This window comes from Leopardus geoffroyi, chromosome C1 (assembly GCF_018350155.1).
Source record: "Leopardus geoffroyi isolate Oge1 chromosome C1, O.geoffroyi_Oge1_pat1.0, whole genome shotgun sequence".
Taxonomy (NCBI): Eukaryota; Metazoa; Chordata; class Mammalia; order Carnivora; family Felidae; genus Leopardus; species Leopardus geoffroyi.
Window position 1 is genome coordinate 96,488,458 of NC_059328.1, and position 26,598 is coordinate 96,515,055.

General features: G+C 40.4%; 1 protein-coding gene and 1 long non-coding RNA gene across 2 annotated transcripts in view; one reads left to right on the forward strand and one right to left on the reverse strand.

The window, feature by feature from the left end:
- LRIG2 (leucine rich repeats and immunoglobulin like domains 2) overlaps positions 1-26,598 on the forward strand; it is a 161,666-nt gene that overhangs the window by 29,881 nt on the left and 105,187 nt on the right. The window lies entirely within an intron of this gene.
- Positions 2,606-17,668, reverse strand: LOC123598473. Its single transcript, XR_006712620.1, has 3 exons — positions 17,657-17,668; positions 9,154-9,161; positions 2,606-2,710 (listed from the first exon to the last, which is right to left on the reverse strand). It is a non-coding gene; the product is annotated as an uncharacterized LOC123598473 (long non-coding RNA).

Consider the following 26,598-nt stretch of genomic DNA (forward strand, 5'->3'; position numbering starts at 1 on the left):
ACTCTGCTGATTAGATTTCTGGAAGCTACAGTTTCAGAGGCTACAATTTGAATATGGCCATACTGCATTCAGAAGAGAGTAATCATGGTAAAAGAGCATGAGAAATGTTGAATGGTTTGGAGATGTGTTGTTTGAAGGTGAAAATATAGGGGCCATGATAGATTTCTTTAAATATTTCATGTGCAATCACATGGGGAAAGGATTTGGTTCATTTCATATGGTAGCAAGGGGTGGAATAGGAAAAGTGGGTGGAAGCTTCAGTGAGATAAGAGTTTTAGTTCAGAATGCAGAAGAAGTGTGTAAGATTGACAAACTAAAAATGAAACGAGGTTTCAGGGAGAAGTTTCTCCACCACTTGAGGTGCTCCCACAGAAACAGAAACTGAACTACTTCTTTCTCCCTAAGAAAGGTCTGAAGCCTATCAGATCCTGTTTGTAATCACCACTGTCATCCAAAAGCAACTTTATTTATTTATTTATTTATTTATTTTTTTAAGTTTATTTATTTTCAAAGTGAGAGAGAGCAAGCAGGAGAGGAGCAGAGAGAGAGGGAGAGAGAGAATCCTAAGCAGGTTCTGTGATATAAGCACAGAGCCTGACTAGGGACTTAATCCATGAACCATGAGATCATGACCTGAACCGAAATCAAGAGTTTGAGGCTCAACCGACTGAGCCATCCAGGCGCCCCCATCCAAAAGCCCCTTTAAAGCACCCCTTATGTGTTGTGAAGCTAGAGCCACCAACTGTCCTGATTTTCCCAAGGAGTGTGGGAGTTAGTTTGCTGAAACTATGAAAGGTCCCATGTGAACTGCAGCAAGTTTATCACCCCAGAGTGGAAGGAGTTTTGGATAAAGAAGGTCCTTTAAGGGGCACCTGGGTGGCTTTGTCGGTTAAGCATCTGACTTCAGCTCAGGTCATGATCTTGCAGCTCATGAGTAGGAGCCCCACTTTGGGCTCGCTGCTGTCAGCCTGTCCTCACAGAGCCTGCTTTGGATCCTCTGTCCCCCTCTCTCTACCCCTCCCTGACTTGTGCTCTCCTAAAAATAAATAAATATTAAAAAAAAGAATGTCCTTTAAGTCGTGGTTGAGACAAACATAGAAGATATGCAATCAAGCCTTCACTGAAGGTTTGATTTATAAACCTTCATGAATTAATAAAGGAGTTGTCTCATCTTCCATATAAATGATATTTCCAGATATTCGAAACTTACTGTTTAAATACCAACAAATTTATATGTGTTAGATTAGATTTTTAAAATAATTTTGAAGATTACTTATTTTGAGAGAAGGAGAGAGAGCATGAGCAGGGGAGAGGCACAGAGAGAGGGAGAGAGAGAGAATCCCAAGCAGGCTCCACACTGTCAGCACAGAGCCTGATGAGAGGTTCAAACTCACAGACCATGAGATCATAACCTGAGCCAAAACCAAGAGTCACACGCTTAACTGGTTGAGCCACCCAAGTGCCCCTGTATTAGATTTAAAATGTTTTAAAACATATTACATAGTTCCCTGTGCTGTTTATCAGATAATATGGCATATAGATGTCTTCTTTTGAGAATATGTTAGGAAAGAATTAGGATTGGAATATAGGGCAATAAAACAAAATAGGTAAGACTTAAGTTTTGAAGTTTGACAGAGGTGGGTTTGAACTGGCCTCTATCCATTATAGCATGTCATGTTATTTAATCTGTGTCTCAGTTTTCTCAACTGTAAATTGGGGGTAATATGTACCTACTGCATAGAGTAGTGCCCTGTAGACCATAAAGAGCACTGAGTAAATAGTAGCTGTTTTATCATCATTATTAAAACCCCTAGAGTTATTGTCTGGACTAAACAGCTGCAGCTGGTTACACCATCTTCTAGATCATCTGAATGGACTCTGCTGCTGCCATCGTAATCTCTGGTCTGTGTGCTTGATCTTTATTTTATGCATAATTGAATGACTGTGTGAGAACACTTAGACTTCCTAAAGAACAAAATGCATGTGCTTTTTGATGTCTGTTTACTCATTGATTTCTAGTCCCTGGACTATATTCCAAATACTGGAGTGTTTTGGAAACATTACCTACTTATAAGTGTGGCATTACAGAAATCAGTTGATTAATCTGCCTATTTAACCAGCAGTTCAAAGTTTAAGTGATTGTTTTCTTTTTAAAGGCATTAAATGTTTTTATTTATTTATTTTTGAGAGAGAGAGAGAGAGAGAGAGAGAGAGAGGGAACACAAGTGGGGGAGGGGCAGGGAGAGAGGGAACACAGAACCCAAAGTAGGCTCCAGGCTCTGAGCTGTCAGTGCAGAGCCTGACACAGGGCTCGAACCCATGAACCCTGAGATCTTGATCTGAGCCGAAGTTGGACGCTTAACTGACTGAGCCACCCAGGTGCCCCTAAATGATTTTTTTCAAATAGAATTTTACAAAGGCTCTTCTTTTTGTTCTACCACCCATTTGGTCAAAAAAAAAAAAAAAAAAAATCCTTATTCTTTTCTTACGGTTCCTAAAATACCAAAGTACTTGGACAAAGTATGCATCTGAACTTTATTAGTTTTCTTTGGGAAGCCCAAGAGGATAACATTCTTAAAGCACAAGTCCGTAATTGCTTTTCCCTTATAACTTTACCCCTTGGTCCTATGCAAAAAAGCAGTAGATAAACATGTCTGCGAGATTCATAAGAAAGGTTGAAAAAAAGCACATGGAGGCACATTTAACATGGCTTCCTTCTCTTCTTTCTACCTGCAAGACCTAACCATGCCAACCCAAATCTGTGGGTCATCATGTAATCAACTGCACTTTTCATTACAAGACTGGACAAAGATTACCCATTAAACTCGTTCTCTTAACTCCATACTACTCCCTTTAGGTGTTCCCTGGGAGGGAGGAAACTCTTCAGAAGAGCAGATAAAGTCAAGCATACTGGCATCGCTCACACATCTGTCAGAAAATTGCGGAGTTTTAAAAAATCACTTCAGTCCAAAGTTAACCTATTTGAAACTGACCACTGGGAGTTGGCCTCCTGTCTAAAGGTTTAGCTGTAAGTAAACAAACAACCAAAAAAATTAAAGACCTTGTTTTTGATCAGACTGTTCAAAGAAAGATTTTTGTGGGTGAAAGTTCACCAGGCTGAAACAATAGAAACACTTGAGAGTGGAATATGGCCTTCACCCTTAAAGCAGAGGTCTTCGTTCACCTTGGCTGGCCTCCTTCAAGAGCACAGACATGACTTGTTTTGCCTCTCAGAATATTTTGCACGTTCATCTTTGATAGGGGAGTCAGAAGACACTATGTTCAGCAGTTGGGCGTTTAGGTCTAGAAGTTGGCAACGACTTTCAGCAGGGTTGGTCTTTACTTGGCAATAACCTCGTGAATAGTTTTTAATGATTAGAAAGCAAGAGGAAAAAGTAGCAGAAACTTTCTCACTCCCACGGCTCTGTATCAGTCCCAGTGTAGATTCTTGAGCTGCCTAATAAAAACCACCCAGAACTGAAAAAGTAGCCAGTCTGACCCTTCCCCTGATTTAAACTAATTTTTTTAACCTTTAAGGGAATCTTTAAGAGAAAAATGAACTCAATCCTTAATTAATGAAGCTCTAAGTGAGAAAAGGCCAAAAGTAATTACTACTTAAAGAGTATGAAGGTATTTACTTGTCCATGCATCTGCCAGTGTGCTCCAGTTATGGCAACTATATGTGCTAAATTATCAGGGAAAGTCCAGATTTTATATATCTTCTCTCAGAAATCCTTTACTCCTCAGATTATGAAGTTCAGAAATTTTTCAGTTTGTAAAATATGATAATTTTTATTATTTTAGCTCATAAGCTCTGTTAAAAATAATGATGTGGAGGGGCACCTGGGTGGCTCAGTTGGTTAAGCATGTGACTTTGGCTCAGGTCATGATCTCACAGTTAGCGGGTTCAAGCCCCACATTGGGCTTTGTGCTGACAGCTCAGAGCCTGGAGCCTGCTTCAGATTCTGTGTCTCCCTCTCTCTCTGTCCCTCCCTACTTGCATTCTCTCTCTCTCTCTCTCAGTCTCTCTCTTTCTCAAAAATAAATAAACATGAAAAAATTAAAAAAAAAATAAAGATGTGGAAAGCTGTTTGTTAATCTTAAAAATAAAATTGTCAGTTATTTTACCAGCAAAATGGGTTTATTCAGGAATAATGGAGAATTGCAATTCGGGGCATGTGACATATGAAAAGCCATAGGCAACTCCAACAAACAAAGACGAACCTCATGTTATGGAGGAAAAGGAGGTTGGGGGTCGGGGTTATTTTGAATGAAAGTCCATTGAAGGAAAGAAAGAGTTCAGGGTGATGCTTTCTCATTGGTTGGGTTGCTGGGGCACTCGATTTCTTGCATGAGATGCAATGCGTATAATTGATGATTCTTTCCTTTGATTCTTCTTTTGGGGTCTGTAATTGACAGTTCTTGTAATTAATGTAGGGCACCCCCTTCCAGGCTCCCATTCTAGACTCCCAAGTCCATTTCAGTGAGGTGCCTTTTTTATTAATTTTCACATGTTTTAAACTGAGGGAAAGCTATTGAAATACAAATAGTTACCATCCACCATCTATGAAATCTTACCAATGTAATTAACAAGTCATATCCCTGTATGATTTTAATGCACACGAAAAGAACAGAGCATAACACAATTACCGCTTAAATTATCCTGACCTCTGTCCTCTAGTGTAAGTGGAGAAAAGAGAGGGGTATTGGTTTATGTCCCTTCTGAGCATCCTTCTCCTAATTTGGAAATTACATGCTCTTCACCAGGCATTTGCTCCATCATGGGCCACCATTTACTTAACTACAGATCAATGCCTCAAACTCCTGGACACAGTTCTCTTGTAGGATGTTGTTTTCTGTGATGGGTGCCACATAAGATTAAGTGTGAGGCAGGGCACGCTTCTCTTTACAGTTTCATCCCTTTATCCTCCACACCTCCACCACACAAGGTAGTGTACATCTATTAGACTTAGTGAATGGTTGGATTAACTTAAGGAAATCACAGTGTAGGAAGGGGAAAAAATGTAAACTGAATGTGAAACCTGCTATAATCACCCAACTCACATCGCATTTGATAGGTAGGAACTCTACTTAAACTACCTTCCTGGAAATCGCATCAAGCCTTCCACTTAATACATTAATAAGAAACTTAGACTCCTGGCCACATAAACCTGCTGCTTCAAGAGTGAAGTCCACGTTCTACTCTTGAATTTTTCATGTCACTCTGGTTTCAGCCTAGTGACCCACAAAAGACTGCAGGAGGGAGGCCAGCAAAATTAAGTGCCCTGACCTCTCCCCCACCATAAGGGAAAGTCAGAGGTTGAAGAACAAAATGAGAATAGTGATACTAATTGATCAAGTTACATATTTTTTGTACATCCTACTTTCAGTGTATCAATGGTAATTCAGCTAAATAACCTTTCCCATCATCCCAGGAAAGTGAATAAGACATTACACCTTTGCCGGGAGATTGATTGCCTTCTAGATAACCCAATTTATAATCTTTCTGCCCTACCCTCAAGTTTGAGAGCCCTGCCATTTCCTAACCTCTTCTATTTGGCTGTCTGCCTATCTTTGACAAACTCTAGTCATCACCCATGGAGTTGGTCTCATTCCAGGAACTATTCCAGTAGTTCATTCTTCAAGTCTGAGTTATTCAGTTAAAACAGCCCAAATGCTTTAGACAACTCCCACAGACTAGTCACGGTTCTTTGGTGCTAGAGCCCTACAGAACAGTCCAAGTGGGCACGTAAGACCTCCAAGTGTGATCCCTGTTTGTCTCCTCACTGCTGTGAGTAGCAAATATGCCTCTTTGTTCTTAAAATTGTCTAGCTAGTAACTGTTAGAACACAGATGGACACACACACACACACGCGCGCACACACACACACACACACACACACACACACAAAACACCTTTCAAGGGCAAATGTTAATCATGGAGACAATATACAACCAAAAGCCCTCAGACTGCCTACATAGTGAATTCTTCCTACAGACATATCTGATCTCCCTGTTGTTGTTGTTGTTGTTGTTGTTGTTGTTGTTATTGTTGTTGTTATGGTCTTCAAATGATTTGTAATGTCTTTAGAAGGGGCATGCAATTGTTGTTTCCCCCCAGTCTCTACTCTTTCTCCTTATTCACATCCAGCTGCATCACTCATTTATATACTGGCCTGATCTTGAAAAACGTTTGAGTTTGAGATCCCTGCATCTAAACCCATAATGAGGGCTGCTTGGGTGGCTCAGTCCATTAAGCATCCAACTCTTGATTTCGGCTCAGGTCATGATCTCATGGTTTGTGGGTTCAAGCATAATATCAGGCTCTGCTCTGACAGCATGGAGCCTGCTTGGGATTCCCTCTCTTTCTCTGCCCCTCCCTCACTCACAGGTACATGCACTCTCTCTCTCTCTTAAAATAAATAAACATTTAAACCCATAAGGAGGAAGATATACATTTTCCTAATTACTTTTAATATATGAACATATCTCCTTTCTCCCCCTTCTGCTTTTAAACTTTGCCCCTTGGGTCTTCAAGTTATACCAGGCCACTCCCTTAGCTAATCCCAAACCACATACAGTTTTTACTATTTTTAATTTAAAAAATTTTTTTGTAATGTTTATTTATTTTGAGAGCGAGAGAGCACATGTGCATGCACATGCAAGTAGGGGAGGGGCAGAGAGAGAGAGGGAGACAGAGAATCTCAAGCAGGCTCCATGCTTTCAGCACAGAACCCATCACAGGGCTCGATCCCACAAACTACGAGATCGTGACCTAAGCCGAAATCAAGAATTGGATGCTTGGGGCGCCTGGGTGGCGCAGTCGGTTAAGCGTCCGACTTCAGCCAGGTCACGATCTCGCGGTCCGTGAGTTTGAGCCCCGCGTCGGGCTCTGGGCTGATGGCTCAGAGCCTGGAGCCTGCTTCAGATTCTGTGTTTCCCTCTCTCTCTGCCCCTCCCCCGTTCATGCTCTGTCTCTCTCTGTCCCAAAATAAATAAATAAACGTTGAAAAAAAAAAGAATTGGATGCTTAACCAACTGAGCCACCCAGGCATGCCCCCCCCAAACCACATAAAGTTTTTAAATGTTCCCTTAAGGATCTAGGTAAGTTCTTAGCAAGACTTCTCCTCTCTCCCAGCCTTTGAACTACCGGAGATGGAGGGGAGGTTTGATTCTTTAGGCCACATTAATAGTAGCCAAGTTCTTCCTTAGCATTCTCACGGATATTGTTTGGAATAGTTATAACTGGGCAATAATTCCTTCAGGATTTAGTTTTAATACTTTTTCATTTCGTATTGTGTCACCATTTTCATGTGTTCAGATATGTATTGAGCTCCTACTACAAATCAGGCATACTTGTACTGGGAATAGAGCAATGAACAAAGCAAAGCTCCCTGCCCTCATGAAACTTGCATTCTAGTGAAGGAAACAAGACTTCCGGGAAGATGGCAGAGTAGGAGGATCCTAAGCCCACCTGTCCCATGGACACGCCTGGATAACAGCCACATCCTAAACCCACAAAACAGCAACAAGACTGGCAGAACAGACTTTTCACAGTTCATCGTAGAGAGGGGGCCACATCTAGTAAAAGAAACAATTTCAGTAACCACGATAGAGTTCCTATTGTTAATGTCTGTAATGCTGCAGATTTAGTATCCTCTGGCTTTAATTCAGAATTATCTCATTCATGTAATCAGGAGATTTTATCTCAACTCAAGTAAAGTAATTGTGTGTTGTTAAATACCAATTTAGTAATAAAATGGCCAAATGTAACCTGTCTGTGACTAGTTAGCTGAATAGATTGAGAAAGGTATGATGACATCAAGGTCATTAACTCTTGGGCTTATTCTACACACAAACTAGTTAATATTAGTTAATATCTTTCAGTCTCATTGCCACAGACTACTTTGCTAACCTGGCCAGTCCTCCAGAGGCATCCAGTTGAAAACAAGAGAAATAAGGAGATGATAGATTAGGTGTCTGTTAGCACTATTAGAAAAACAACTTAACACCCGTATCCTGATGATGGTGTTCTAAGAGGCATGCCAGACAATAGTGTCATTGTGATCAAATATGGTGCAGGGCCATCTTCAAACTGAAAGTTCTCCAGGCTTCTGTCTCTGCCAGCCAGGAGAATCATGAAGGAGTTCTTTTCCTTGAATAAGATCCTTGGGATGAGATTGCAGTCCATTTATTTCTGCGCTGCTTCCATGGTATAGTCCTCAGTCTTCAAGAGAGTTTCTCAATTAAACTATTAATGCCAGTAATTTTAAGAGCGTAATGAACGTGACGGGGTGTTTTGAGAACTTAGGCTGACACATTCTCACATTCAGACGTACCTGGAGGACCTGTCTGCCAAGGTTCCATATATGTGAGAGATTAAGAACAATTTCATTCTAATGGAAGAGAGTACCACAGGACAATGTTGACCATAAGAAAGGAGTGATTCTGGGCGCACAGACCAGATTCATGTTTGAATCCTAGGGAAAGGGAGCTAAAATAAAGGGCATGTATATTTCAAAAGAGTAATTTCCATTAAATCTCTGAGTCATCAGGAGCTTAACGCAGCCCTTCCAGATTAGCTGTTTCACTGTGTGGAGAAAATTTGGAGTGAAGAATGCTTTTTCCTGGTGGAATTTCTATCGCAAGCATTAACAGGCTGAAAACCAGAGAAATCAGTCAACATTAGGGCCCCCCAAAGAAGCAGAAGAGACATTACCCTTCAGTTGAGCATTGGGAATGTAGCGAAATTATCAGTGCTTCAGGTGCTTTCGGCCCCAGTATCAGTGTGTGTATACAGTTTGGCTTAAGGATAACAAGAGATTGCACTGAAGTGAAGTGGGAAGGTAAGAGTGCATGTAGGAGTGATTAAGTGTAGAAGTTAAGACTGTGGTTCTGCAGATTTCTCACTGTCATAGAAGGGGATTATAAGTGTATGGAAAGGGAGAAGGCTCAAACGAACCCCGCAGTGCTGGACTGGAATTGGAAATATCAGTATGAAACCATTGTTTTTCAGTGTGTGTGTGTGTGTGTGTGTGTGTTGGGGAGTGGGGAGGTTGTTCTCTGAGAGGACCTACAGGCAATGACACACTAGTGCAAATTAACACACCTAGAACCCAAGTCTTTCTAAACGCTATTCTCCACCAAAGGAACCAGTGCTGCTTAGAAAAGTGGCTGATTTCAAGGCTGGTGCTAGGAAAACACTAGAAAAACCTGGACTATCTTCTTGTGTCATAAAGTTAGGAAGCTCAAAGAATTTTAGGGACATGTCAAAAGGACAGTTTGAAGGGACTCCCACTAGCTGTATCAGGGACAATTTGAGTATCCTAATAAATAGTGTCAGTAACAGATTATAACCCATGGAATAGAATAGGAATCTATGAGTCTCTACAGGTATAAATAAACACCCAAGCAAATCATGGACAAAAGTACATTTTTCCTTACAGTAGAACACCAACTAAAAAATAGAAAAAGGATGAAAGAATTATGAAATCACCATTTGGCAATCATCGTGGTAATAATTGACTCAGGTAAGAATCATCATGCATGCTAAAACTAGTGGATAAAGTTTGATGAAGGATAGGATAGTTACATAGTGTCAAAGTATCTCCCCACAAGATACTTGTTAATGATGAAGAGAAAAACAGTAATTTTAAAGTGGAAAAACCTTAACCAAGTCATGAAAGGGAACTTCAACTGTAATGGAACAAATCAACTAATATTATATACTGAGAAGATCACAGCGACACTTCTGAGGTATTTCTGCTAAGAATGCATAACCTGAATCTAATCATGAGGAAAAATCAGACAACCCAAGTTGAAAAACACTCTACAAACAACTTGCCTATAACTCTTCAAATATGTCACGGTCATGAAAAACAAAGTATGGAAAATCTAGTCTAGATTAAAGGAGGCTAAAGATACTTGACAACTGAATGTTGATCTTGACAACAGTGTATGGTATGGAATTTTATTTAATGGACATTACCGAGACAATTGAGCAAAGTTGGAATGAGGTGTATAGATTGGATAGTATTACTGAATCAATATTGACTTCTCACTTTGCATAATTACACTGGGGTTGTGAAAGAGAATGTCCTTGTGTTTTGGAAATACACATTAAAGTACTTAGGAGGAAAGGGCATCATGTCTACAACTTATTCTTCATTTATTTATTTATTTAAACATTTTATTTATTTTTGAGACAGAGAGAGACAGAGCATGAACGGGGGAGGGGCAGAGAGAGAGGGAGACACAGAATCGGAAGCAGGCTCCAGGCTCTGAGCCATCAGCCCAGAGCCCGATGCGGGGCTCGAACTCACGAACCGCGAGATCGTGACCTGAGCTGAAGTCGGCCGCTTAACCGACTGAGCCACCCAGGCGCCCCTTATTTATTTATTTTTTAATGTTTATTCATTTTTGAGAGACAGAGACAGAGCGTGAGCAGGGGAGGGGCGGAGGGAGAGGGAGACACAGAATCTAAGACAGGCTCCAGGCTCCAAGCTGTCAGCACAGAGCCTGACGCGAGGCTTGAACCCACAAACCATGAGATCATGATCTGTCGGATGCTTAACCGACTGAACCGCCCAGGCGTCCCTCCAACTTATTCTTCAACAGAAAAAATTATAAATAAATATGTACAGATAGTGCACAAGTGCACACAAGGTTGGCCTAGGTTGCTAGGAGAAAGAATTAAAATTAACAAGCAATTTTTACATGACTAATCAGAAATTCTGAGACTATGCCTCAAAGCTCTTTTTATTTGGTGCCTGGTGCCAATTTAAGATGTAAGATAAGACAGCAGCCCATACGGCAGAAAGTCTTGAATACCAATGAGTCATTCTCTGTATTTGAGACACCTATAGAACACACTCTTCTAACCCAGTCAATTTAACTCACCTCAACTTCAATACCACAAGCTCTTCTACCAAAAATTCTTTCTTTCTTTAACTTTCATATTCAGACAGAGTTATTATAGTCACAAATTCCATGCAACTCTCCTGCCTGAGCAATAGAATAATCCATTTACTGATGAACAGGTTTAATCCAAATAAATTCTAAACACTTATCTTAATATAGCGATAAAATATTTTGGACCTAAAAGTCATAGCTGATTAAAAAACAGCACAGATAACAGATTGAACCATCACTAACCTTTCTTTGCTCTATTATTTGTTTGCTCTCTTTGCTCTATTTTTTTCAGTATCACTTGTGGGCAGGAAGCAGCCATATTGAAATACAAATTTTACTTGTTTCTTTAAAAAAAAAAAGAAAAACAAATAGATGGTTTATTCTAAGAACGTACAGGAACTTATATTCTAAACGTCCATAAATACATATTCCAGGGACTCTTATCACCTCAGAACTCTACTACAGCTTCTCTTTAATCTTTTTAAACATCCTGTTACATAAATTGCAGCTGCATCTATAGCAGGAAAAATAATAAGATAATAATTGCTCAAACATCAAAAGCACTTGGGTGGGTCTTACATAGGCCTTTAGTCTTCTCTCCCACCAACACCACGTTCTTAAATTTTTTTTTTTTTACCCACCCACATTAATGTATTTTTTGTTTGTTGGTTTCTCCTTTCCTTTCCCCTGAGTAATTACTATGAATTTCTGCCAGGTCAGAAACTGTTCCAAGGAAGAGACCCTGAGTATTAAGAAAGCAGACAAACAGTACCTGAAGATAAGATGTAACTCTTTTCAGGCCTGCCCCTCCCTTAGATTTCTTTCTCCATTTGAATGTAATTAATTGGTGGAATTGCACGTCCTCAGTGTTGTACGAGGGAGAGTTCCTCTGCCTGACCTATGCTAGGAATTTCCTATTAACTTTAATGGGACCTTAGAACTGTTCTCACCACCCAGTATTACGGTAAGAACCACACAAATTGTTTTATGAAGGCTGCGAGTCTAATATATCCATTCCTCCAAAAAGTATTTCTTGATCATATGTTAGAGTTAGGAAGAGTTCTAGAAGTCATTTGGCTTGACCTGTTTTCCAAAGCCAGCATTTCTTCCATACTTTTTCTAACAAATGGTCACCAGCCAAGACTCAGTTATTTAGTATAATGAGGAACTTGCCATGGTGTTGGACAGCCCATTTCATTGCTGGACAGCTCTCATCATAACCCTTGCTGCTTGCTGTGGTTCTTCGCAGCTTCACAGAATATGTCTACCCCTGGTCCATATGACGCACCATTGGATGCTGCTAATTTGTCCTAACTAAGTATCATCACTCATAATAGTTTTTTCAGATCACGTTGAATAATGGACAAACATCCAAAAGTTAATAGTAGTTAATCTAGGAAGGTAAGATTGTGGTTGTTTTTAAATTTTCTTGCTTCTATGTAGATTCTAATTTTTGCAATAAATATTTACTTTAATATCTGACAGTTAAATTATTTTGGGGGGGTTTATTCTAGATACCAGTCCTAGAATGCGTATAGAATTATCCTATAATAAACCTGAGAGATAGGAACTATAATTTTCCCCATTGTACAAATGAAGAAACCGAGGCATAGAGGGATTAAGTAATTTGCCAAGGTCACAGTTAATTAAGTAAGTGGCTGAAAAGAAATTGAAACCCAGGTTTGCTTAATTCTTGACCATTCCTCTTATAAAAGTAAAACAATTTTTTTTTTTTTAAATAGGCTCCTTGCCCAGTGTGGGGCTTGAACCTGAGATCAAAAGTCAGATGCTCCATCAACTGAGCCAGCCAGGTGCCCCCGCAAAAAAACAATTTTTTGAGGGGCAGGAAAAATATTTATTTTTAGTGTGGTGTCCAGAAATTGACACAACAATCTAGGTTTAATCTGGAGAGCATAAAGTACACTGTGATTATTATGCCCTTGGATTTGGACACATTACAATATATTAATGTCCCTAAGACTTTATTTGATTTTTCACCTGGTATATGACTCATATAGACCTTTAGCTCTTATTTTATTTTTTCACTTTGACTCCCACCTTATCTCTCCTCCTTTGTCACCCCAACAGTTCTAACCCTTCCGTAACCATTTTATCAACCTATTTAATATTTTTCTCCATGCTCTATAATAACATATAGACAAATACAAATGTACACATATTCGTTATAGACTTTTTTTGTAATTTAAGAAGTGACTAGGGGTGCCTGCGCCGCTCAGGCAGTTAAGCATGTGACCCTTGATTTTGGCTCAGGTCATGATCTCACTGTTCATGAGTTCAAGCCCCATGTAGGGCTCTGCCCTGACGGTGCAGAGCCTGCTTGGGATTCTCTCCCTCCCTTTCTCTCTGCCCCTACCCCCTTCAAAATATACAAATAAAAACTTAAAGGAAAAAAAGAAGTGACTACATTTTTGCCTCTCACTTTTACTTAAAACAATTTCTTGTATAAAATCTGGGTGGTTCAGTTGCTTAAGTGTCCAACTTTGGCCCATGTCATGGTCTCACAGTTTATGAGTTCCAACCCCACATTGGGCTCTCTGCTCTCAGTACAGAGCCCGCTTTGGATCTTCTCTGTGCCAACCCCCCATCTCAAAAATAAACATTAAAAAAAAAAAACAAAACAATCTCCAGGGTGCCTGGGTGGCTCTGTCAGTTAAGCATCTGACTTCAGCTCAGGTCATGATCTCATGGTTTGTGAGTTCGAGCCCCATGTCAGGCTCTGTGCTGACAGCTCAGAGCCTGGAGCCTGCTTCGGATTCTGTGTCTGCCTCTCCCCTGCTCACACCCTGCCTATCTCTCTCTCTCAAAAACATTAAAAAAAATTTAAGTTTCTAAATCAAATTCATTCCTTTTAATGGATGTTCCAAATGTGGATGTACTATAATTTTTGCAACCATTCCCCTATCGATGGGCATGCATACTATTTACAACGTGTGTGTATGTGTGTGCATGTGTTAACACTGAAAACACTGCTGTAATAAATATCCTGGTACATTATGTACTATGATGTTTTTCAACAGTTTTGTTGAAACTAGTAGTTTATTTTAGTAGGATAGATTTCCAGAACTGAGATTGGTAGGTCAAGGGATATATGTATTTTAAAGATTTTATTTTTCAACAATCTCTACACCCAACATGAGGCTTGAACTCACAACCCAACATCAAGAGTTGCAGGCTCTACCAACTGAGCCAGCCAGCACCCCAAGGGGTGTATATATTTTCATTTTTTATTTTATTTATTTATTTATTTATTTATTTATTTATTTATTTATTTTGAGACAGATTGCCAGCAGGGGAAGAGCAGAGAAAGTGGGAGAATCTTAAGTAGGCTCTACGTCCAGTGTGGAACCCAACACGGCTGAACTCACCAACTATGAAATCCTGACCTGAGCTGAAATCAAGAGTTGGATGCTTAACAGATTGAGCCACCCAGGCACCCCATTTTTCGTATTTTTAAATAATAGGTGTTGCCAGATTGCTTTTAAAAAGCCTGTAATGCTTTGTATTTCAATAGTGACACATGAAAATACTCTTTATCCTATATCCCTGCAGCAATAGGTATTACAGCAGTCATTCTAATAAAACCCCTGTGAAACAAGAGATCAAAGGAAACTACTTAAATATAATAAAAATTATTTATTTTATTTTTAAAATTTACATCCAAGTTAGTTAGCATATAGTGCAACAATGACTTCAGTAGTAGATTCCTTAATGCCCTTACCCATTTAGCCCATCCCCCCCTCCCAAAACCCCTCCAGTAACCCTCTGTTTGTTCTCCATATTTAAGAGTCTCTTATATTTTGTCCCCCTCCCTGTTTTTTTATATTATTTTTGCTTCCCTTTCCTCGTGTTCATCTGTTCTGTGTCTTAAAGTCCTCATATGAGTGAAGTCATATGATATTTGTCTTTCTCTGACTAATTTTGCTTAGCATAATAATACCCTCTAGTTCCATCCACATAGTTGCAATATAATAAAAATTATTTACTGCAAGTCAACAGCAATTATAATCCTAACTGGCAAAATATTATAACTCTTTCATTTAAAATCAGGAACTACAATGGGGCAGCTGCATGGCTTAGTCGGTTAAGCGTCCGACTTCAGCTCAGGTCATGATCTCACAGTTTGTAGATTTGAGCCCAACGTACGGATCTGTACTGAGAGCTCAGAGCCTGAAGCCTGCTTCAGATTCTGTGTATCCCTCTCTCTCTCTGCCCCTCCCCTGCTTGTGCTTTGTCCCTGTATCTCAAAAATAGATAATAAATATTTTTTAAAAAGTGTTAAATATACCTGTCAGGTCCTTTTTACCTCAACTTTAAAAGTGTATAATATACATATAAAAATGTGGATAAATCATAACTGCACAGATCAATGAGTTATTGCAAAGTAAACACATTTATACCACCACCTAGGTCAAGAAATAGACACTGGTTCAAGAAATAAACACCTCAAAAGCTTTCCTCATGCCCCTCCCATTGCTCTCTTCCTCCTTCCTTAAGAGCACCACAGAACAGTTTTGTCTGATTTTGAAGTATATAGAAATAGAATCATGTAGGATATACTCTTTTTTGTGTGTCTGGTTTCTTTCCCTCATCATTTCCTTAGTGAGGTTCCTCCGTGTGACAGATACCAGTAGTTCACTCATTTTCATTGCTGCACAATAATTCGTTGTATGAATAATATACTACAACTAATTACCTGTTGTGTTGTTGATGGACCTTCAGGTATTTTTGAATCTGAAACCTGTCATCCAATACATTAACCACCAATACTCCCAGATTTGTACGTCAGAAATTTGGATGATCACACAATTTTTTGTCTACAGAAATCATTGACATTTATCCGTTTGACAAGACCAGATAGATTTGTATCAGACAATTAGAGATCTCTCTTCAGGTTAATCTTAATGCAGTAATAAATAGTATTCGGGCAAGTTGTTCAATTAGCTAACACGGAACTGTCTGTAGTGTCATTTAGCGTGCATTTCTGCACCTCATCTGAATTCAGTTTAACAAATATTTATCGAAGGTATACTATGTTCTAGGTACTGACTGGGGACGAAGCAGTGAACCTACCAGATCAGATCCATACCCTCGTGGAACTTACATTCTAGTTGATGAGACCAATGTAAACAAAAATCAAATACTCTGGATAATGTTAGGTAAGTGCATAAGGAAAGTGAAGCAGGGCAACATCATAGGGAGTGCTGAGGAGGGAGGCAGACAACTTTAGAAGAAGCTAGGAATATAACGTGAAGGCCGGGAATAGAACACTGAGGCAAGTACAAAGACCCTGAAGAGGGGATAAGCTTCAAGAAACAGGCAGGCTAGTGTGCCTAGAGCCAATTGTGAACAGAAGCCAAGTGGAGGAGAGGTAGACAGGAGCCAGATCATTCAGGGTTTTGAAGTCCTACATGTCTAAATGCAATGCTGACATGGATAAGAAGATGCAACAACCAGATATCCCTTTAAGGAAGTGCTTGATGCCCAGAAATGGAGAGTGTGGTCAGCAAGGAGCCTTGAGCTGACAGCTCTTTCAGGTCTACCTTAGGTGCAGAGAGCCTTGCTGCCTGAGGACATACCCCACTTAGAACAGACCGTATCTGGGGCGCCTGGGTGGCGCAGTCGATTAAGCGTCCGACTTCAGCCAGGTCACGATCTCGCGGTCCGTGAGTTCGAGCCCCGCGTCAGGCTCTGGGCTGATGGCTCAGAGCCTGGAGCCTGTTTCTGATTCTGTGTCTCCCTCTCTCTCTGCCCCTCCCCCGTTCATGCTGTCTCTCTCTGTCCCAAAAATAAATAAACGTTAAAAAAAAAAAAATTAAAAAGAACAGACCGTATCTGTGACTGAGTGGGCGGGGATATAAAGGCTCAATCATTTGGATCATTTGGATCTTGCACCGCACAATTCTGACCGACCGCACTCATTCCTGAGCTCCCTGGTGGGTTAGCCCAAGCTTTATTGGGTGTGTATCACTGATTTCTTCCTCTGCCGAGTCCTGCTTCCTCTTCTTTCCATTCAGAGGTGTTAAACCCTGATATACATCTTGGATCCCAAGCTTGGTCCCCACGTCTGTGGAGAGCCCAACCTGTTACAAATGAGAAGCCACTGAAGGATTTTAAGCAAAGAATTCAAATGGTATAATTTAGTTTTTAGATCACTCCAGCTGCTGTACAGAGAATGGATTGCAAGGGGAGGGGGTAAAAGTGAAAACAGTGGCCCAGGAGAGAGATGGTGGTGGCCTCATCCAGGGAGGAAACAGAAGGTAGGGGAGAAGTGGGTGGATTTTGGACCGAATTTGGTTATAAAACTGGTAACTGTGGTTCTTCCCAAGTGCTTTGATCAAATGGTTTGCTGAAAATAAATTTAGTGTGTCTTTGTATTTCTTTAATCTACTGTCCTGTCATTTCAAAAAAGGAAATAGCCACAGGGCTCCTGGCTGGCTCAGTTGGAAGAGCGTGTTACTCTTGATGTCTGGGTGGTGAATTTGAACCCCACATGGGGTGTAGAGAGTACTCAAGTAAATAAAAACTTTAAAAGAAAGAAAGAAAGAAAGAAATAGCCTGCGTGGTATGGCCCCTAATTACCTGGATAATCTCATTCTTGCACTCACCTCCTGTTTACTGTTCCAGCCACATCAGCTTTTTCTCCTTCCTCTAGAATGCCAAGTTTATTGCTGCCTCATGCATTTTTCACATGTGGTTTTCAGATTTTCTCTGTAGCACTCCCCACACTTTGCCTATCTAAATTCTATTCATCCTTCAGGGCTCTGATTACATGCTGCCTCCTCACAGAGGATTTCTCTAACATCACCCTCTCCTGCAATGAGGCCAGTTCCTCTAATTATGTGCTCACATAAATCCCTATGTTTTCTTTCATAGCACTTATCACAAGTTGTAATTATGCCATAATTTTTGTTATCATTTGTCTTCCTCAGTTCCACAAGGGGCAGGAACATACCTGTTTTGTTTTCTGCTTCATCCCGAGTGCCTTGCACAGGAACCAGGACCAGTAAGTAGGTGCACAATAAATATTTGTTCAGTCAATGAACTTGCCCTTAGTGGATCCATATTGGTTCCTAGAGTCAATTCCTTTAAGTGCTCATAAAACACCTTAAAAAAAATTTTTTTTAAGTTTATTTATTTACTTTGAGAGAGAGTGAGCTTGAGCTGCAGAGCGGTAGAGAAAGGGGGGAGAGAAAAAAATCCCAAGCAGGTTCCACATTGTCATTGTGGGGCCTGATGTGAGGCTCGAACCCATAAACCCGTGAGATCACAACCTGAGCCAAAATCCAGCGTCGGACACTCAACCAACTGAGCCGTGCAGACACCCCGTCTTTTTAAAAAAAATTTTTTTTAACACCTTTTAATAATTCATACCAAAATCTCCCAGGGGTTGCTGAAGATTTTCAGACTATAATTTTTAGGATCTCATTTTTTTACACACACACAAAAACCACTTTTTTTCTTTTTAAGATTTTATTTCCAAACAATCCCTACATCCAATGTGGGGCTCAAGCCCACAACCCCAAAATCAAGAATGGCATGCTCCACTGACTAAGCCAGCCAGGCACCCCTGCCAAAAACACTTTTTGAGTAAAGAAGTAGTACCAAATATTTATAATGAAAAGAGTAATACTCTTGAGGTAGGCAGCTACTTCAAACTAAACAGGTTTGACCAATCTTCTATCTTTAAAAGAAGACCTTATTCACCCTTGAAAATCAATACATCTCACCTTCTGACATTTTTCCCACTGTCAAAATAATTTTTATATTTTCATTCGTGGTTTATAATCACACTGGCCTTACAGTATTTGGGACTAGAAATCTTGCTTTGTTAAAAGTGACAGAATACTTCATATTATTTCACCTCTGTGGAATTTCAAATTTCTTACCTATGTTTGTTCTTCCCCTTCCAGCATGAAAATTATCTTTCTTTATTTTCATTGAGTTATAATTCACATACCATAAAATTCACCTTTAAAAAAAAAAGTGTCTTAAAGACGATAGAAAGAAAACCAGACCTTACCTGGTTTATCAGCAGACATTCTACTGTTTTCTAGAAGCCAAAGCCAAAGTAAGCAGGGAGGGCAATAGTGAAAGCAGAATTAGATGTGGATTTATTCTTTATACAGTTTGGAGTGTTATGCTACCCAGGTCTAATTTAAGAGCCTTTTGTGCTCTAGGCATTTGTAGTATTCTTTGCAGTATCCTATATACATAGAGGAGATCCTGTGTAGTATCCTATATACATATTAAAATATATAATGACATCCAGGGCCACCTGGCTGGTTCAGTCGGTTAAACATCTGACTTCGGCTCAGGTCATGATCTCGCAGTTTTGCGTTCGAGCCCCACATCGGGCTGTGTGCTCAGAGCCTGGAGCTGCTTCAGTTTCTGTGTCTCCATCTCTCTCTGCCCCTCTCCCACTGGGGGTCTGTCTCTCTCTCTCTCAAAAATAAACACTTAAAAAAATTTAAATATATATATAATGACCTCCCAAATCAAATATCAAAATATGCTGTAAAATGTTGACAGAACTTTGTATAATTTTTCTTTTGAAATTTATTAAGCTATGAGCAAGTAACATTTGATGTACGTTTGGTTATCATTTCTCAAAAACTGTTATATAATTTTGTGAACTTGTGCAGAATGAAGTAAAATTTACTTTCAAATACTTGTTAATATACAGTGTTATGTTAGTTTCAGGTGTGAATTTAATGAGTCAACACTTGCATGCAACACTCAGTGGTCATCACAACAAGTGCACTCCTTAATCCCCATCCCCTACTTCACTCATCTCCCTACCCACCCACCCCCTCTGCTAACCCTCATTTGTTCTCTATAGTTAAGAATCTGTTTCTTGGTTTATCTCTCTGTGTCTTTAATCTTCAAATACTTTTCAAATGTAATAAACTTCTTTTGAATATCAACTGCATAAGCAATGAACTTCACATGTTGCATGTGTAGACATTTAACTGTTTTATTTATTTCCAAAAAAACTGTGCACAAACATAACTTTTGTTTTAGATGGTAGTTATTTTTTATTTCAATACTAATAAATAAACGTTAAAAAATTAAAAAAAAAAAAAGGGGGCGCCTGGGTGGCTCAGTTGGTTGAGCATCCCACTTCGGCTCAGGTCATGATCTCACGGTTTGTGAGTTCAACCCCGGCATCAGGCTCTGTGCTGATGACTCAGAGCCTGGAGCCTGCTTCAGATTCTGTGTCTCCCTCTCTCTCTGCCCCTCCCCTGCTCACACTCTGTCTCTCTCTTTCAATAATAAATAAACAGGGGCGCCTGGGTGGCGCAGTCGGTTGAGCGTCCGACTTCAGCCAGGTCACGATCTCGCGGTCCGTGAGTTCGAGCTCCGCGTCAGGCTCTGGGCTGATGGCTCAGAGCCTGGAGCCTGTTTCTGATTCTGTGTCTCCCTCTCTCTCTGCCCCTCCCCCGTTCATGCTCTGTCTCTCTCTGTCCCCAAAATAAATAAACGTTGGAAAAAAAAATTTAAAAAAAAATTATAAATAAACGTTAAAAAAATTTTTTTAGATGGTAGTTATTTTTTAAATTACATGGTAAACAAATCACTCAATCCAGGAAAGTATAAAGTAAAATCTTTTTTCATATCAGCAATTCCCTTTTTTTAGAGTCTACAAGTAGTGGCTGTTGAATGTATCTTGTATGTCCTCCCAGAAAATTTGCATACCTATCCCAGCATGAGATATATTTATAAACATACAAAAATAGTATTGCATTATAGATATTGTTATACACCATGCTATTTTCACTTGACAGTTACTATGGGAGTTTTTTCGGATGCATAGATTTATCTCATTGTTTTCAAATGTTGCATAACATTCCACAAGATGAACTATAATGTATTGAGCTAGTGCCTTATAAACATAACTTTTAAAAAATGTTTATTTTTTTAAGGGTAGTGGTATTGTGGGTGACTTTTTCTGCCTTTTATGTAGAACTGTATTAATGTTGCTATACTGATCATGAAATTAAAATTTTTTTAGCTTATTGAAAAAAAAAAGACCCATCCTTTAGAGTGTGATTTGCAGTAGCAAATTGAGTAAGAGACTCTGGATGCCAGTCAAGACTGAGAAGGGACATTTGAATCCACCTATTCCAGAGTAGATAATGACCCCTAATTACATTCTCAATAGAGACCAAAACCGAATTATTGGAAGTTAAGAGCTGAAAATAAATGTGAGTGCAGATAATTTGTCACAGGAGTTTGGCAAAGAAGGGTAGAAACAGGACAGAACCTTTAGGGGCAGAGTTGGGCAAAGCTTTTGTTCTGAATTGGAAAAACACAGACAAGAGAGGTATAAGCTCTGGGTCCTTGACTATTTCAATTGCAAGTCTAAGTCTGAAGAAGACCTGATTAATAGTGGAAAGTTGATAGCATGCAAAGAGAGCTTCTACCCCCCCCCCCACCCCTTTTTTGTTGTTGTTGTTTTACTTTGAAAAATGGAGAAGACTCTTAATATAGAGAACAAACTGAGGGCTGCTGGAAGGGAGGTGAGGGGGTGGTGGAATAGGTTAAGTTGATGGATATTAAGGACAGCACTTGTGTTGAGCACTAGGTGTTATATGTAAGTGATGAATCCGTAAATTCTTCTCCTGAAGCTAACATTATACTATATGTTAACTAACTAGAATTTAAATTAAAAAATTGAAACAAAAAAAAGGGGAGCAGAGGGTAAGGGTCTTCATAAATTATGCTCTTGAGAGGTCAGGGTCAGGGCACTGGGAAGGGGAGGAGGCTTTTGATTATACATTCCTCACATTTCACCCATAAGCAAAATCTCGTTTGTGTCCAGCTGGTTCTTCTAGAAAATGTGGGGCTGTTGGAAGAATGTATCACATTTAAAATCCTAAAATTAGATATGCCTTAGTGAGGGCCCCTCAAGGCTTCCTCAGTTGAGTGTATGTTTTGAGGATGAGAATGGGGAGAACAAAATCATCAGAGAAAATAATTATTGGGTTGATGAACAGAAAGCCCATTAGGCAAAATTACTGAGTTTGACCATTTCCCTTTTCCTGTGTAGTTCTGGAGGTAATATCCCATCTTTACTTAAAATTTTTCTTTTAAGTTTCATTTATTTATTTTGAGAGAGAGAGAGAGAGAGCGCGCACATGAGCAGGGGAGGGGCAGAGAGAGAGAATCCCAAGCTGCACTGGCAGTGCAGAACCCAATGTGGGGCTTGAACTGTGAGATCATGACCTGAGCCGAAGTCTCAGGTCACCGACTGAGCCACCCAGGCGCCCCTCCCCGTCTATGCTTCAGTGCAAAGTGGGTGATGGGTATTAAGGACACTCACGGGGGCGAATTTCCTACTAGTTTGAAGGGGAAAGTGATACCCGGCTGATGGAGATATATTTCAGACAAGGCATCGGATCTTTCCACACTTATCATCACACCATATGAACAGTTTTCTCTTCTACTACCTAGAACCCTCTGTGTTTAGGCTGAATCAAGGTCTCTGGAGACCCTGTGGTGGTCAAGCTGGCTTGGGGGAATCAGAGGTGGGAGGATGACTTTTCTATCTATTATTATTTTGCATCTTTTGAAAATTGTATTGTGAACGTGTATCATTTCATTTGAAAAGCTTAAGTTGTTTTAAAGACTTGATTGAGACTGAGAAGGAAAACTGAAGTCTCTGTTGTCTGCTCAGTAAAGCCTCCTGGATTTACTGTAGTAAATCTGTACTTGGATTTACAAGTAGTTTCATAACCTACTTGTTCATCTGATTCACGACTTTGTTGTGTGATCTTTTAGTTTAAGAACCTCTTCCTGAGAACCACAGCCCCAACCTGAGTTATCTAATAGAATCTAAACAGGTCAATTTCTGTGTGACATCTCATTTTCTTCCACCCCACTTTTTGTTTGCCATCAGCAAACAAAACATCTTTTTAAGCACAGACGATCTACCTCAAGTTTGAGATCAGGATTACAGGCAGGTGCCAGCCTTGCTATTTACTAGCTATGTGACCTTCTGCAGGGCACAGAAAATGCTCTGGGATTCGGTTTCCTCGTGTGGGGCTGTGGAAGGTGCACCCACTAGATCAGGGGTCAGAGCAGGTGGGTTCAACTTCTGGGTCTGCCACTTGGTTGCTGTGTGACCTCAGATATGCTGCCTGGCCTGTGAGCTTTGGTTTCTATGAAATGGGTGCAACTCTTATTTTTGGGAGTAAGGGAAGTTGTGAAAGAGATCATAGATACGAGGTGGCTGACAAGCTGCTGACGTCTGAGACACAGGGGCTCTCAAGACATATTAGCATCTTTTTCTTCCTCTTCACTTCCTTCTCTCTGTTTTTGTTGCTGTTGTTGTTTCCTTGTTTGTTTTGCTTTGTAAAACCGGCCTGTTATCCAGATCCCCAGCCTCTCATCGTGTTTTATAAACTGCAAAGCAGAAAGCAGAATATGTGGTTGTTTTGGCACCAGGCAGACAGAAACGGGGCCCCAGGCTGTGAATTTCTCTGACCTCTCTAAACTGTGCTTGAATTCCAGAGGAGAGCTCTGTTTTTCTAGGTGGAAGTTAGGTAAACTTTTCTGGGAGCTTGCCCCAGGCAACAAGCTGGGGGCTGGGGACTACTTTCCTGAAGTCCTTCCCATCATTAGCAGAAGAGACTCAGCATGGTGGGGCCACCTGGGTGCTGGCTCACTGCCTCCAGGTGAGAAGCTGCTCAGGCTTTCGAATTTCTTTCTTTCTTTCTTTCTTTCTTTCTTTCTTTCTTTCTTTCTTTCTTTCTTTCTTTCTTATTTTTTTTTAAGTTTATTTGTTTTTGAGAGAGACAGACAGACAGAGACAGAGAGACAGAGTGTGAGCAGCGGAGGGGCACAGAGACAGGGAGGCACAGAATCTGAAACAGGCTCCAGGCTCTGAGCTGTTAGCAAAGAGTCTGATGTGGGGCTCGAACTTACTTACGAACTGGGAGGTCATGACCTGCCCCGAAATAACCGACTGAGCCACCCAGGCACCCCTGAAGTGCTTTTTTTTAATGAGAGTAATCTTTACACCCAACTCAAAGTCTCAAACTCACGACCCCAAGATCAAGAGTCACATGCTCTACTCACTGAGCCAGCCAGATGCCCCTAATAGTGCATTATTAAAAACCTATTCACATACAGAATACAGATAAGGATGATGATGTTAATAATGCTAATAATAGTAATAATAAACCACACCTGCTGTATACTGTGCTCTGGGGGAAGTCAGAATGCCTTCAGCCCAGTACTTGATTATTAAAGATGTTATTGCAGGGGCTCCTAGGTGGCTCAGTCGGTTAAGTGTCTGACTTTTGATTTCAGCTCAGGTCATGATCTCACAGTTTGTGAGATCAGGCCCCATGTCGGCCCCATGTTAGGCTCTGCGCTGACGGCACAGAACTGCTTGGGATTCTCTCTCTTTCTCTTTCTCTCTCTGGACCTTTCCCCCTTATTCACTAGCTCGCTCTCTCTCTCTCAAAATAAATAAAGTTAAAAAAAAAAGATGTTATTGCATTTGTATCTCCTCTGAGATTTTACTCCTACAAGCTCATCTAGGTAGGTATAAAATAAAAGTTCTAAGCCAGACACACTAAGAGAAGGGAAGAGAGAGGACAGTTATTCTAAAAATTGGCAATTTTGTCATTTTAACTAGTTTGGACATGAGCCAGGGGTACAAGTGGAAGTTCAGAAAAGTCATTAAGATGCTTGGCTCTGCCACTTAGTGGATTTGTAGTCTTTATTAAATAAGCAACTCTCCCTGGGTCTCAATTTCCCTGTCTCAAGGTGAGGAAAATCGGTGAAATCATATCTAACACTTCCTAGCTCTAAGTTTCCTAGGCCAGAGGCTTACACGCTGAAATTCTTTGAAATTCTTCTGTGTCAACTCTGTCCTCTTCTGTGGACAAAGAGGGAGGAGAGAAGCCTTCCCAGTTCTGATAGAGCAGCTAACACATGCCAGGCATTGCGTGAGGGATCTTGTGTACATTAATGTATACATTAACTCGTGGGACAGCAGAGCTGTCTTAATTTGACTAGCGATCTTAAGAAGGGGGTGGGCACACACACGAGTGGTATCATGAGGGTTCTCTTATTTATGTATTATTAAGAACACAAGGAAATAGGTAATCGACAGAAATGGATAGATGGAAGTATCTATGCATATAAAATCACAGACATAAATTACATATATATGTGTGGCACATAATTGAAATTTTACATTAGGAATGTAAAATTAAAGAAAAGAAAGAGTTGTTATCCTGGACACTGGAAGTAAGAACATCGCAGTTAACCTACCAAATAGATACTTTACTTTGGGGGGAATTGAGAGCTCATAATATGCTTAAACAAAGTATAAGTCACAGGTTGGCTATTTCTCAATCCATTATTTCCTTTCTTCCCTGGCTAAAAAAAATTACGCATGCAATCCACTAAATCATTCTCATTGTGAAAGAGTCCAGCCATACAGAGCCAAGAGCCCTGGGGCGTTCACGCTGCCCTCCTCCCAGCCCCAGCTACGCTGACCTCTCACCAGAGGTAACCACAATGATCATTTTGGTGTGTGTTCTGCCCACTTTCAAATTACAGTTTCATTATTGCTATCCTTAAGTTGTTGCCTTAAGGAAAAAGAGCCTGGAAAGAATAAGGGGAAAGTGGGATTCAGTAACCTACAAAATATTTTAGGCAGGACACTTTGCAAAATGCAGCGGGCAGAAGTGGAAGTGGAGCCGTGTGTGGTTTCCAGGGCAGGGCTTCGGGCCACGTCCACCTTGGTAAATACCGCTGGTTGGCTCTGGCTCTGGCCTGCCTGCCAGACAGCCAAACACAGGAAACCTGACAAATCCTCACATCCTTCACTTCTTTATTTTTATTCTTTATACTCATCAGTCTCCTGTACCCCGATAACGGCTGGGCATGGCAGTTTCTCTTACACACAGTAGCAAGGACCTACTTTCTCTCCTTCTCTTTCCTTGCTGAAGCACAATGTCAAGGGCATGTCTAGGCCAGGTCAGAGAATGTTACATCAGAGATACTGCTGCTATATTTACCCCCACTTGTCTTTCAAGCAAAGCAATTTGTATGATGAGAAACAGTAGAGACGGGCTGTCCTGGGTTATCTTCAGGGAAGGAAAACATTGAATTTTAAAGCCGTGTATGATTTTATGTTGCAGTACATTTCTCCATTTCTCAGGGAGCAAAATTTCTTTTCCTCTTTCTTTTTGCCTTTTTAAAATTCTCTTTGAGGACGGAGTTAAAGAGATATTACTTCACCCCAGGCCTAGAGACCGACAGTTGCTAGTCACGGTTTAATCCATTCCAGGCTGTCACCGTAGCCTTGAGACAAGAGAGACTAAACAGAATGACAAGCAAAATCATCACTGGGTTTGTTTTGCTATGGACGTTTCCATATTGGCCTCTGTCGCCCTCACACCCCCAACCCCCTCTGGACCAATTATTTTTATTCTCCAGGCCTCAGTTTTCTGCTCAGTAAAATAGGAAGAATCAATTCTGTTTCCCTTGGAGGAGCGTTGTTAGGAGAATAAATATGAAGAGGGTCTTGAGGGGGAAGGAAGGTTATTCAGCTCTGATCCAATTCAGCAATCCCTTCTTGAGTACATATTAAGTGTCAGCAGAGGGGACCATCCAGTCAGACATCTCACCTACGCTTAAGCAGTC